Source organism: Cygnus olor, chromosome 3, assembly GCF_009769625.2.
Source record: "Cygnus olor isolate bCygOlo1 chromosome 3, bCygOlo1.pri.v2, whole genome shotgun sequence".
Taxonomy (NCBI): domain Eukaryota; kingdom Metazoa; phylum Chordata; class Aves; order Anseriformes; family Anatidae; genus Cygnus; species Cygnus olor.
The window spans coordinates 29,126,925-29,141,053 of NC_049171.1; positions in this window are offsets into that span (position 1 = coordinate 29,126,925).

The following is a 14,129-nucleotide window of genomic DNA, read 5'->3' on the forward strand; positions in this document are numbered from 1 at the left end:
CATGCTGCCATACAGAGGGACCTGGACTGGCTAGAGAAATGGTCTGACAGGAACATTATGAAGTTCAACAAGGAAAATGTATATTCCTGCACCTGAGGAAGAACAACCAGTCTATGTTGGGGGCCACACAGCTGGAAATCAGCTTTTCAGAAAAGGATCTAGGGGTCCCAGCAGACACCAAGTTGAACATGAGCCAGCAATTTCAGCTAAGCAAAGAAGGCTCATTGTATCCTGGGCTGCATTAGGCAAAGTATTGCCAGCAGATCAACGGAAGTGATCCTTGCCCTCTACTCAGCTCCGGTGAGGAGTACCATGGAGTCAAGCTCTTGGTCCCCCAGTATGAGAGATATGGACATACTAGAAAGAGACCAATGAAGAGCCGTAAATATGGTGAAGAGACTAGAGTATCTGCCTGGAGGAAAGGCTCAGAGAGCTGGGACTCTTCAGCCTGGAGAAGAGGAGGCTCACGGGGGTATCTTATCAATGTCTATAAATACCTGAAGGGAGGGTGCAATGAAGATGGAGACAGACACTTTTCATGGTGCCTAGTAGCAGGACAAGAGGCAATGGGCACAAACTGTAACACAAGAGATTCCATCTAAACATCAGAAAACCCACAACCATCAGGTGCGTTGGACTAAGTGACCTCCAGAGGTCCCTTCCAACCTCAACCATTCTCTGATCCTGTGATTCTCTGAACACATCTCCAGTTATTTTAATGTGTAATATTTATAGTGCATAAAATGTTTGAAGATACAATGCAGCAAGAGTTTAAACTTTTTTTTTTTTTTTTTTGCAAACAATTGGAACAATGATCTAAATGGTGTACTGCACTTTCATTTTTAAATCATCAAATATTGTCATTCATACCACATAACTGTCAAGAACTTATTTTTTAACTATAACCCAAGCTTGTAAAAAGTCACCAGTAAGAAAGCAATCTTTTTACATTCACATTTTAAAGAAGAAAGAGATGTAAGATAGCTGTACAAAAAGGAAAAAAGCAAAACAAAACAAAACAAACAAACAAACAAAAAAACAAATTGGATTTATTGTTTGTCCATAGATCTGTTATGTTCACTACTAGAATTTCTCATAATACAAAGTCTTATTTAAAAAAACCACTGGTCTAATAACCTGATACTACAACCAGTAACTGACTGAACTGTTTTGACTAGTTTCATATCAACAGTACTCTTTGACTCAGAAGTTAGGAAAGGTTGTGATGTTTGTATGCTTTCAGCTTCATATTGGTTTATAAAACAAAAGGAACAGCTACATTACAGACTGACAGCTCTCTAATGTAAATCATTAGAAAGCTGGAAAAGTTCCTCGTGCAGCCTTAGCTCTGATCCACCAGAAAACACAACATTAAGATAGTCATTGTTATTCCCATTTGTTTAGCTGTTGCATTTACGTTTGTTAGCAAAAAGCACGCAATATCACTATTACTGAAGAGAGTCAAGTCTTGTGTAAAGAGGTAATATCATTTAGCATATGCTACCAAATGACTGCAAAAATAGAAAAGCTTTCAAGCATACTCGATTTATGTTAAACTCCATATTAAAATAATATTACCTAAATAATTAAAATATTACTTAAATGTACCTTCAATAATCTATTCAGAGCAAAAGAATACGTAAATATCTTAATATATTTTATTGCACAATTCTAGTGTTGACCAAAGCTGCAGACTTTTTCGTATTTTGTTTGTTTGTTCTATTAATTCATTACTATAACAAACACTGGCAAGTTAAAATTATTAATTTAAAAGTATGAATAGTCAAAATGGTAACTCACTTTTTTGCATGCAGAAGTGAACAAGAGAATCTTGGAATGATGTAATTCTAAGTACATGAAAAGCTATATAACGTTAGTAAAAAACACACACGAGAAGTGGGCCTATAATATTTCTGAAATGAAAACAAATCTGTTATGTTTAAAATCTAAACAAATAGTTGAAATGTTAATTCAAATGAAGAACAAAATATAGACAAAGCCTTTTCTTCATTCATTTCAGATTATTTCTGCAAAACTTATTCTTTTTGCTTCCTAAATATTACCTAAACCAGAAGTACTTAACCGTTCTCACCGTACTTTACAATATATCATAACCATGCTATGAGTGTTACATATGTAAAAAATGACATTTGAGCTCATATTTATTTATACACCTGATCAGGAATTTCCTAATAAAGTGTGCTGAATCAAGTAAAGCTAATTAATTGATTCTGAAGCGTTAAGTTGGAAACACGTTATGTCTAATAACCTTTTGGTCATTTGAAGGTCAGACTTCAAGGGGAACAACAGAGCCCAGCACAGACAGATTACTTGCTGAAGTGCTTTACTTGCTGAAGTGCTTTCAGGAGCTGCAGTTGCACCTTTTCCTGTTAAGATTTTAATCTGCCAGTTACCAATTTCACTGATGATGTCTTTTAGGTGAAACAGTGATTTAAGATTTCTGAAATAAGTTTTTCCACAATTTCCAGTTTATTTGGACTTTTTTTTTTTTTCCCATACTATAATTTCACCTCAACTCTGTTGAAATGATATTCTGAAGTAATCAAAGCACATGAAAAAACAAGACATTGGGGTAACACTTTGCAGATTTTCTTGAAACTATACTATTTGGAACATAATGACTGATTAGCATTCTGTGTGCATGTTATAAGGAATAGATTCTTAAAACAAAAATAATTATGGCCTTACTGCTTCAGTCTGAGTCAACAGAAGAATAGTTACTGTTACTGTCAATATTTACTGTCAATATTTAAATATTGGCAAAGATTTAAATATTGGCAAAGATTTCTTGTTGCTTTGCAGTATTCTGCAGGTATAGTTTACTGCTAGAGAGTAACGACTTAGTTCAAAGCTGAGCACAGAGGGGCATACATTTCTATATAGTGAGATCTGACCCATGGTCAGTGCTGTACTAATGCTGCCTATGTACTTTCTCATGTTCCTGTCACACAAATCTAAGTAAACTTGAATGGCTGACTACAGCTAGTCCTAAACCTTTTGATGGGGAAGTGGCTTTTCCTGCTGTTATCAGGAAATATTTTAGATAGAGTGATCTTTCAGTAACTATGCTATGCTGGCTTTTCATGGATTATGCATGGTTCTTGCAGACCAGGAACTCCCAGGAGACTCCTATCTGTAGCTTTGAGTCCTGCTCCCTACTTGAATCTGGGAGTTCAGGGATCCAAGGGAGATCCTTCTATGGTCAGATTTCTTGGAGCCAGTGGTGCCAGATAGGATCTCTCCTGCAAGAATCTTCAGATTCCATGCATCAGCTCGGATCCTCCTCTGTTCTAGGGGAAGAAATAGGGGAACATGTTCGGTAAACATTCTGCACCAAAGACTTCAGACTTAATTTATTCAATATATGAACTACAACAAAGCAGGTTAAAAAAACATAAGCCTTTATTGCACAAGAATTTCCACTATTTCCAATATTTCAGAGCTTTTTCAAGAGTTAGGACTAGGTCTACAGTTAGGGTGAGGAGAGAGAGAGAAACCCTAGAGCTCTTGGTTTTGAGGATGCTGGCACTTGTATTTTTTGTCTCAAAAAACATAAATTAAAGTCTTCTGCATTCAAAACAGGAATTAGAGACATAGAGCTAAATGATTGTGGTTATTGCTCCTGATTCATAAATACCTTATGGAAAGTTAGAACTCCTTTATGTAGCTGCTGTTTGTCATCTATTCCTCTTGATCAAATAATTAAAGTGTTGAAAGCTTGCTGACTAAGTTTAAAATGTTTCTGATTCTGACGCCTGCAGTGAGAGGAATGAAAGAACTGAGGACAGAATGGAAATGAAAAATCTGCACATTGCAAAAAGACAGGGAGGAATTTTTTGGCCAACTACTAAAAAGGTATTTTTCTAAGACACCCATTTTTCCATGGAGCTGACTCCAAGGACCCGGAGTAGTTTTTACTGTCTTCAAGAATACATTTGTCTACTCTCATGTATTGCAAAAGTAAGTATTGGCTTTCAGGGATTTGTGCAATGTATTGTGAATTCTGTCAAACATTAAGTGAACTGGTCATTTTGAGAGGTTCACAACTATTGTTAGCTTTGAAAATGATGATGCCATTTGCCTGGAAAAAATGCATTGTTCAGTGCTTGGGGAAAAAAAAAAAAAAGAAAAGAATTTGCAGAAGCATTTTTAAGCTGTGCTTTTCCTCACTTTTTTTTTTTTTCCTAGTACTTTAAAAATTGGTTTCAAAATGAAAATTCAAGTAAAAATTGTAATTTGTATTTCCATAATTACATAAGATGTTTTCAAGACAAGAAATCTGTCTTTCATCTGATTTCATGAGGCATCTTTCATGTCTGTGTGACTTAAATTACATATTGCATCCATCATCCTTGCTGCCAAGTATGTTAGGAAAGGCTTTAGCACAAGTATTTGTATTGCTGGGCTGCAACCAATTTAAAAAAAATACAACAACAAAAAAAAAACTTTTCATGGCAATTTGAAGTAAATTTATCATTCTGGTAGACAGAGTATCCTACTCAGTTTTCTAATTCAGTACCAATAGAGAAAAAGAAAGAACACCATGGTAGTTTAAGTGGAGACTTTTACAAAATTTTGATTTCTTTAATATTACAAAGTGCAGTCAATTTTGCAATTATGAAGCTTAATATGAATGGAACATGGTATATACAATCCCAAAATGTAAATATATTTCCTATATATTAGGTAGTCGGTTTTATCCTGATCACCAGAACATCAAAGCCAACAACAGACTTCAATTTCAAGTATTGAATGCAAAGTACAAATAGTGAATATCCAAAGTAAACTGAAATGATGTTTGGTCAAAATAAATAAATAAATAAATAAATCAACATATGTTCGTAAAGGAATTGATAAAGAAAGGCCTAAAAATGCATCCCCAATTCTAATTTACCTACACGTCAAGCCTTGAATGTGAGATGCACATAGTTAATTCCTGCCTTGTGACCATTTGGTGGTGTAAACCTGTGACATTCATTCCCACATTACACGAATGCAGCACCTGCAAACAACTCTTCTTCATGTCAGAGGCTGCAGCACAGTCTCATTTACTGGAAAAAGAATGTTTGAAAAGTTTGTCTTTATTGTCTGATAAGCATTAGAAGTATACACAGTTTGTGCTGAAACTAAAGTTTTTATTCTAAAAGTATGTATCAATATTTTATGGTGAAAGACATAGTAAAGGTAAAGTTATGAGGTTATCATTAGGCCCCATAGAATTGTACCTGTTCAGTTAGACAGTTCAGATATGACAATCAGTGATTTTACAGATCAATAAAAGAAGAATCTCTAAATAGTAAAACATCATTTATAGTTTCATAGAAGAGGTCTGAACCCTGGATAAATGAAATTACATCTCCTATATTAAGCCAGAACACACAGCTGGAAGACTTACGAAGGTTTCTCTTATGACCAATCCCTGTACAGTACCTGTCAACTTCTGGAAACCATTGTGATTCCAAAATTAAGACTACATAAGACTCCTAAGGAAAGGAAAGCAATTCTGAAGAAAGGTTTTCAATTGATGTAGCACATAGTGTTGCAGAATGTGGAGGAATGAAGAAAAGTAGTTTCTCATTTATTTCATGAGGAAAAGTTTCTAAGGCTTTAAGGAAAGAAGTTGTAGTTCTTTGGTTTGTTCTTGCAAATTTGTAGATTTACAAATAATGAATGTCCCAGATTAGAATTAAATTCTCTGTCACTGAAGAGAAAAAAAATCATATGTAGGTGTTGTCCTCCCCGGGTTAGTAAGGTTTCATGCTTATTGAGAATTACAGTCAAAGCAAGCCTCTGCTGCTAAAGTCAGAATAAAAGTCATGCTTGGGACAAAGTTTTACCATTGAGTCTACAGCCATTGTTTCAAGACCAGAAGCCAGGGTCATTGTACAAATAGGTTTCCATAGTGCCTGGTATTTGGAAAGTGGCTTTCTGAAAGATAATGAAAATAATAGGGCACTCAGGATAGAGGTAAGAAAGAGACATGTCCTCTGAAGGTGCACAGATCCCCTGGCACCATTAACCCAGTGTAATGTGGGTGTTTCTTAAAATAGACCTGTTCTTTCCTGCTCAGGACATAGAGAAAAAAAAATATATATATTTTTCACAGTGGACTGAACCTATACTCAGAGAAATTAATTGCCATAGCCAAGAAGATATGAAGATACCACACTGTCAGAATGGAGCTGACATTTCAATTTCTGCTTCTTGAAATGTGAATGAAAAGGTTAATGACCCAAATAAATATGTTAAAATAAAGTAAGCTTCTTGCCCCAATAATGTAAGCAAAGAAAAATAGGAGAAGTAAAAAGGTGGGCACAGTTTGAAGAGTTGTGAGACATACAACTGGAAAGCACACATACAGACCTAAAGAGTCAATTGTTGAAGAGTAAGTCCGAAAACCTTTACATAAGAGCTTTATGCTACAAATCAAATACTTTAATTAGAGTAATTAATTTTTTTTCATTTTTTTTTTACATTTTTTTCTACAGGTTGTCTCCTCACGCAATCCAGAAATTCCATCATATTATTTTATGATGAACATACATCTTCACGAGAATGAGAAAACATGAAAAATACTAACTCCAAAATTGATAGAAGAATAGGTTGTGATGAAGAAATTGGAAATCAGCATTAAAAGTTGGCCAGTCCTCCTCCAGAAGTCATAGAATGATAGAATCATAGAATGCTTTAGGTTGGAAGAGACCTTAAAGATCATCTGAACCTCTGCCATAGACAGGGATGCCACCCACTAGATCAGGTTTCTCAGGACACTGTCCAACCTGGTCTTGAACACATCCAGGGCTTCCGCAACTTATCTGGGCAACCTGTTCCAGTGCTTCACCACCTTCACAGTAAATAATTTCTTCTAACTTTCTAAAGTCTCATTTCATTGCCTAGAAAATGTCAAAGATTTACTGAAAGAAATATTTACCATATTGTTAAACACATGAGAAAAAAGTACAATTTATTTCTCCCTTGCATAATAGAAAATTCCTACAAAAAGTAATATTCAGGAATATTCTGCAATGGAATACAAAGATCTGTGGAACATAAATCTGCTTGTATTTAATGTTTCCATGTAATCCTACATACAATTTCTTTCTTTCCTACTACAGATGCTATTCTTTATAAAATGTTTCCTTCTACTCTGCATTCTTTCTCCCTCTCTCCCCTCTCAAAAACAAATACAAAAAGAAAACCTTGGAGTTTTGGCAAATCTTAAAAAAAATAATAAAATAATAAGCATGACCATTTTAATTGAAGAGCTGCTGTCATCCTTGAGAGATAAATGAGAAAAGGAAAAAAAAAAAAAAGGAAAAAAGGAAAAAAAGGAGAAAGGAAAAAAGGAAAAAGGGAGTCGGTGGGAGGAGAATGAACTAGCTTCATAGACATAAAGCTGAGAAGAAATGTTTTCTTCAGAAAGAGAAAAAAAGAAAAAAAAAGTATGAGATGTTTCATAACCCCTGGCTTGGAAAAGTTCTGTATTTGGTGAATAAATAAGGAAGCAAAATAATGAAGGAGTGTTCTTATTCTGAAGTGGGAAACGGTGTAGGTTGCAGCTGTGCAATGTGTAGCTGTTTGAACAGTGTCCAGCTACGTTAGAAGTCTCATGGAAAGCAATGCTTTTGGCATCTGGAGTAACATCATTCATTAGAAGAAGTGATGATAATTCAGTCTTTACTGATCAGTACAAAATGCAAAATATTACCAGGATTTTTTTGTAATTTGATTTCATAGTAAGGTAAGTGTTCATTGAGTCTTTATAAATATTCAAATTCATAGGACACTCAGAAGAACTCATAGTGAGATTTGTAAAAAGAAAATTCCTGAGTTAGCAAGTGAAAATGAAGAACTGTGGTAACTTGAGAACAAGGATTAAACCAAAAGCTTTATCCTTATGAACAGTGGTATTTAAGGAAAATTTTACAAGGAGTTCTGAGGACAAGAAGTAAATGTTTACATTGTATTTTATCTGATAATTAGAAAGCTAACAGAAAAATAAAAGAAGACAGTATACTGTAAACCATCTAAGCTTCCCAGATTGTTCATATCAATACAATGTGTATATACACACATTTTATATTTATATAAATACTCATAAATGTTTATTCATTATTACACTAAGTAATTTTTCATGTGTATGTATATAAGCATCTAAAGTCCATTTCAGATTTTGGATTGGAATAAATCATGTGAGCACTGGATATTTAGTGGCCATTTCATTTCTTAAAAAAGAAGAGTCTGCTGACTCTGAAGATCTCTCTTCACAGCTACTGCAGAAAAACCTGCAGTAACTGATTTCAGAAATGAAAGGTGTGTGCTTGTGGGTGCTAAATGGCTTTCATGATAGAACTAGTTGAAAATATCCTTTTAGATTTGTCTGTGTAATTGAAAGCATTTTTACCCTTTTAGTCAGAATAGTTTTTAGCACAGGTGGTCAAGCCAGATACTTGATAAGGACTCTGGACTGGTGTCATTTCCTGTCTTTGCTAACTTTCCCCTCTGGAATTAAGGTGAATCACTGACCATGAGCACAAAATGACAATCTTGGCTTTGCAGCCATATGTAATTCTCATCTGAAATGAGAATCTGAAATTACTGTCACTTAAGCAACTTCTGATTCTTTTTCAAGCCTCGTTCAGAAGAACAGAAGAACTTCACCTTAAATATTTCTATTATTCTATCTACTCTTACTCTGACATGAATATAGGTGGTTAACTTGCTGATTGTAAGGCTGTGAAAGAAATTTTTTTAGCATTACTTTATGACAGCAGAGAATGGTACATCTTCAAAAGAACAATATAATACAAATACTTTGATTGTAAAAGCAAATCTCTTTTTTGCTCTTTCAGATAGTTGTTGCTTAACAATTACTTTGGTTAGTAAGTCATAAATGCCTTAAGAGTATAAATTGTTTGTATACTGCATTAGTTTATACATACACAAATAGCACAACATTAAAACTTAGCTTTATAACTAAAAGCTTTTGTCATCTAACCACTAAGGAATCTAGAGCTTCAGTCAATTGGTATTTTCTCTATTAAACTCAGTATTGATTTCTTAGATCACAGAGCTTTCTGAACTACCTTGGGAATGGTTAAAAGATTCTTGAAGTGAATGTGTAGCCTTTTTAATTACAAAAGCAAACCTAGTTAAATCTCTTGCTACAACTTGGAAACCATCTTTACACCATTATTTACAAAAACAATCATTACATGGAAAGAATTTGCTCTAACTTAAATACTAGTGTAATTTTTATGTATGAAACACCAGAGATTCTCATATAAAGTGTGTATTCATCTGTCTTAATACCAACACAACAGGAGTGGAGTTAATATAGGAATAGTTAAGATTGAAATTGCTTTCTTTGAGCTTGCTTTTAATCATCTGGATTTAGTTTTAACAGTTAAAGGAAAGAAAATAAACTTGAGTAAGAGTAAGCAATAGAAAGCTACTCAGTTCTTGGATTTAACTGCAATCACAGAAATTAAAACTGTGTTGTAGATAAGTTAAAGATTGTTCAGTCAAATATCTCTTGTTGGTTACTCAGGTACCATATTTAATTTAGGGAATTAAATGATAGCTTTATTTTTTTAATCTACAAATATTATTATCGTTACCTTTCTCATGAAGATTACTCTTTCTTCTCTTCTATTTTACTGTTTTTGTGGCAGGTGACTAGCATCCTTAGAGTATTGCAGGAATCTAATTCTTTAGAATGAAGACTTTCTTTAAACTTTGCTAATATCCATACTGATTTTAAAAATAATAATAAAAAATAAACAACAAAACCAACAACAACAAAAAAAAACCACCAAAAAACACTTCTGACATTAGACATTAGTGGGTGAATTTTGGAAAATCATTGAGCTTTTGCATTTAGAAAAGTCTATCTTTTTTCTGTATCTACCAACAGGCATGATAAACAAATGTTCAATGCATACGTAACTGCAGCACATCATGGAAATAATGGGAAAACTGTTGAAATCGTGCATCCCTTGTGCACAGAAAGAAGAAAATCAAAGCCAGAACTCAGCTAATCTATGAATTTTTGTGAAACCTCATGTTTATATACAAATTTATTACTTGAATGTATATGTAAGGAAATAATCTAAGAATTTTATTCATTAATGATATACAAGAACAGCTACAACCAAAAAATTTAGTGTGCACAGAAAGGTACATACAATATCTCTATTTTATTTCTGATGACATGAAATATTCTTTATTTACAATGACTGATGAGAAGTAAAGGATCAAAAATATATTCAGGTTGTTACTGTTCTTTTTCTCAATACTGTGAGCATGTGATAGGAGTTTAGTATTCAGAGTCCCAACAGAAAAGTAGCAATCTTGCTTTTGAGAACGTAGATTTCACTGAACAAACAGTAAATATAATAATGAAAAAGCTGTAAATATTAAGATAATGTATTATTTGAAATTATGTTCCGTGCAATTTATATAGTATCAGCATAATACCTTATTAAGCAGGTGCATCATGGAATTAATTTCTCTGTTTTGTTGTTGTTGTTTGTTTTTGTTTTTGTTTTGTACGTTATCTGGTTTATAAATAAATAAGTAAATAACCATACTTTTAAAAACGAATCTACTTTCAGAATCACAGAACTATAGAATAGTTTGAATTGGAAGGAACCTTAAAGATCATCTTGTTCCAGCCCTCCTGCCATGGGAAGGGACACCTTTCCACTAGGTCAGGTTGCCCAAAGTTCCATCCAACCCGGCCTAGAACATTTCCAGTGATGGAGCATCCACAGCTTCTCTGGGCAACCTGTTACAATGCCTTACAGCCCTCACAGTAAAGAATTTATTCAAAATATCTAATCTAAGTCTACCCTTTTTTATTTTTAGAATGTTAACCCCTTGTCTTGTCACTACACTCCCTCCACAGACCTGTTTCCTGTAGGCCTCATTTAGGTACTGAAAGGCCACTGTATGGTCTCCTCAGAGCCTTCTTCTTCAACCCCAACAGTGACTACAACAAAAAATACTACCACAAAAAAACAAAACAAAACAAAAAAAACACTTATATGCTACCTTGGAAATATGTATACCCATTTTTCCTGTAGTTCAAGTCTTGGAAACGATGGTGAAGTCTTCCTTTCCATCATATTTATTAGGGATCTTAGGGCTTCCACAGATTTTAATGAGAGGAAAATTAGGGTGTGAATGACTAAAGAAAAAAATAAAAATGATAGTTAAAAAGAAAACAGTAGATATAAGTTTCAGGGCATTAGCTTAATTGTCACCAATAATACTATTACATCTCTAAGCTGTATAGCCTTGAAGAAATTTGAGATATTTTCAAGTACTGTTGGAATAGGAAGAAATATCTGCCCTGATACCTCAGCAGTGCAAGTGTGTGGTCTGATCAAACAGGAGAATAAATGTATAATTACAAACTTAAAATACAGGACAACCATATTAAGAAATTTAATTATCTTTAACTTTCTTTTTCAGGCATACTTGTGAAATTTGTGTGTTTCAACTTAAATATAGTATATATATAGTTTTATGTATATACATGTGTGTTTATGTATATATAAGTATAAACCAAAAATTTTAATAGCGTCATTTTCTCTTCAGCTACATTCCAAATTTGTATAAATTGTAAGCTGGAAAAGCTAACATCTCCATGTTGAGGAAAAAGTGCTTGAAGATGGATTCATGTGGGATTTTCTGTTGTTTCATTTTGTGTGTTTTTCAAGCAGTGTTTGATTGAAAAGTGTCAAAATATTCAAATTTTCATGTGGAAATAGAAATATTTTTTTTCTTTTTAATATATTATACATCAAGCAAGCAAAAAAAAAAAAAAAAAAGTGTTCTTTAGCTCAGGCAGCATATTAATCCTATAGTAAAAGTTATCAAGTAGGTTTCTCAAAAAATAGTTCCTAATTATTCAGTTCAGTGATTTAAATAATACTTAAATGTTAACCATCTGTACCTTGGGACATTAACAACTTATCATATTTTCTAACTGATTTTTTTGATAAAAAGAGTATGTAAAACACAAGCACACATTTAAGGAAGGCAAATGCAGTGACTTCCTTAAGTGCAAAAGAGTGGTCATGCTTATGTTAATCAATTTAATAATGAATTTATACCTTCTATATTAGAAAAAATGCTAACTGCAAAACTTACATATTTGTTTTGACAGGCTACAAATGATTGTTTTCCATTCTAATTTCCCAATTTAATATGTTTCTTAAGAGACTGTACTATGCATTTGGTTATTAAGAATCTCACACACATTCTTCCACATACCTTTAGAATCTGTTTTAAACCAAGGTAAAAATTAAAATGCAGACCTACAAGGAATTCTCATCATCCAGAAGAAAAAGATTTGGAAAAAATCTTTATCCCATCTATGAATACAGGTAAGCCTCTATTTAGGCCATACACCTCATCAGAAACTTTTTCTTTGTTTGTGAACTATATATTAAGAATTGAAATACTGAAGAATTGTACTACTTTAAGATATTGCAATATTAAAACACTTTATGCTTAAATGAAAGTTACCTTAATACGCTATCTTTTCTGTTTATATTAAAATAGAACGGTTCCAATTTTTAGGATAGTTGGAAAGTTCATAATCCAAGGAAAATAAACATAACCAGGTATAATTTTAGTGTACACTTCACTTATGTAAAAAGTTGATTATAATGAGATATTAATCAGATATTTATTAGGTTGCTATTCTAAGAGTGCATGTTCCATGATTTTTAGCAAATATTTTTATTGATTTATATATTTTATGAGTAATACATTTATTATGAGTGCAACCGTTCATGCATTTATGTGATTATTTTCAATAATGTAAAATAAATTCTGTAATCATGACAAATGTGGATTAGGCCATAGTTATTGGTACAGTTTGATTATATGGCAAAGCTGAAATAAATGGATTTGATCTTCCAAAATTCAGTCCTCCAGAATGCACTTTATTTTTTCTGGACTTTTTTTTTTTAATTTTATTTTAAGAATGGAAATTATTCAATTCTGTTAAAAAATCAAACAAAAACAAACAAACACAAAATCACACAATAGCAAAAAACAGGAAAAAAAAAAACTGACATCACCACAACCTCTACACAACATATCACTGTATCTTTACCCGTTCTTCTAAAGATATTCATGTGTTATCTGACTTCTTTGTGGTCATACTTAACCTTTACAATACTAATTTAATAATGCATTGCTTTTTGGTTATTTAACACAGTCAACTACTGAAAGCTTATGAACATTATATTCATACCAAATAATAAATGTACATGGGTATTAAAAATTGTATCAATGACATTAAAATTTGAGAACTTCAAATGCAATATCCTCCATGTTGACATAACAAATTAGAATTTTTCTGAAACATTTAAAACTTTGGATGCTTTTCTTCTCAACGCTTTAGATAAATGCAAGTGCCATTGGCAATACGCAGCAGATCCATTTACTAATGCAGAAGTAGTAGAAAATGTCATTTTATGCACTAAACTTTTCTAACAAGTCCCTAGATTATTCATAACAAGTGACTGTTTATTTCTCTGTCACTTCTAATAAACCAAAGGCATTGCAGTTATTTTGTCTATTGTCTAATTTAATCTCATTTTATCTTCTTTTAAGACTTTGAATTATATTATTCTAGTTACAAAAAAATGAACAGTTTCCAAGTTTCATCATTATTTGCAGAAGCAAAATAATGATAGCTTCCTTTTTTATGGAAGCTCTTTCAAATTTGAGATCTCCAAATAACAGAGAATGTGTTGTATTAGAAATATTACATATATTCAAGCATATTGTATTGTTTAGGCAAAAATATTAATAACCCTAAATAATCTGGTTTATCTATAAATCTGTCAAAAACTCAGTGTATGAATAATTCCCATGGCATTTCTTCAGAATTATTAATATGCTTCTTTTGCAGATGGTCAGAAACTATGATATTTTCTGTTCTTTCTTCTTGTAGAGTTTCTGTTTTCTGGAAACCATGACAACATTAATGGAGATTAGAAAAGCAGAACACTCTGCATTTGATGTTTATTTCAGAGGTTTTCCCAATACAGTATTAGAAATATGCTTAATATTGAACACTTTCT